Raw genomic sequence first — 1193 nt, forward strand, 5'->3', positions numbered from 1 at the left:
TGTGGTTTTGATTTGCATTTCCCTGATTGCTAGTGATCTTGAACATTTTTTCATGTGCCTGTTGGCCATTTGGATTTCCTCTTTTGAAAAAATCTCTGTTTAGGTCCTTTGCCCATCTCTTAAGTGGGTTGTTTGTTTTGATGTTGTGGAGTTTCTTGATTTCTTTGTAGATTCTGGTTATTAACCCTTTATCTGTTGCATAGTTTGCAAATATTTTTTCCCATTTTGTCAGTTGCCTCTTCACTTTCCTGACTGTTTCTTTTGCAGTACAGAAACTTCTCAATTTGATGCAATCCCGAATGTTAATTTTGGTTTTGTCTGCTTGTGCTTCTGGGGTGTTTTCCAAGAAGTCATTGCCAGTACCTATATCTTGCAGGGTTTTTCCAATGCTCTCTAATAATTTGATGGTGTCGGGTTGTAGATTTGAGTTTAATCCATGTTGAGTGAATTTTTGTGTAAGGTGAAAGGTAGGGGTCTTGCTTCATGCTTCTGCACGTGGAAATCCAATTTTCCCAGCAGCATTTATTGAATAGATTGTCCTTACTCCAGGGATTGGTTTTGGATCCTTGATCAAATATAAGTTGGCTATAGATGTTTGGATTGATTTCTGGTGTTTCTATTCTGTTCCATTGGTCTATCCATCTGTTTCTGTACCAGTACCATGCTGTTTTGATTACAACTGCCCTGTAGTATGTCCTGAAATCTGGTATTGTGATGCCTCCGGCTTTGTTTTTGTTGTACAAGATTGCTTTAGCTATTTGAGGTCTCTTGTGTCTCCATATGAATTTCAGCATCATTTTTTTCCAGATCTGAGAAGAAGGTCTTTGGTATCTTGATTGGTATTGCATTGAATGTATAAATTGCTTTTGGGAGGGTGGACATTTTGATGATATTGATTCTTCCAATCCATGAGCATAGAAGATTTTTCCATTTTTTGGTATCCTCTTCTATTTCTTTCTTTAAGGTTTTGTAATTTTCATCGTAGAGATCTTTAACGTCCTTGGTTAAGTTTATTCTAAGGTATTTGATTGTTTTTGTAGCTATTGTGAATGGGATTGATCTTAGAAGTTCTTCCTCAGCCGTGCCTTCTGCCACTGTTATCTTTAATTTTCTGAGATTTGTGTTTCTGCAGTCCGAGGTCACTCTTGACTCTCTCCTTCTGTTGCTGGCTTATGGGTCCCCATGACTGGGAG

Source organism: Oryctolagus cuniculus, chromosome 6, assembly GCF_964237555.1.
Source record: "Oryctolagus cuniculus chromosome 6, mOryCun1.1, whole genome shotgun sequence".
Lineage (NCBI taxonomy): Eukaryota > Metazoa > Chordata > Mammalia > Lagomorpha > Leporidae > Oryctolagus > Oryctolagus cuniculus.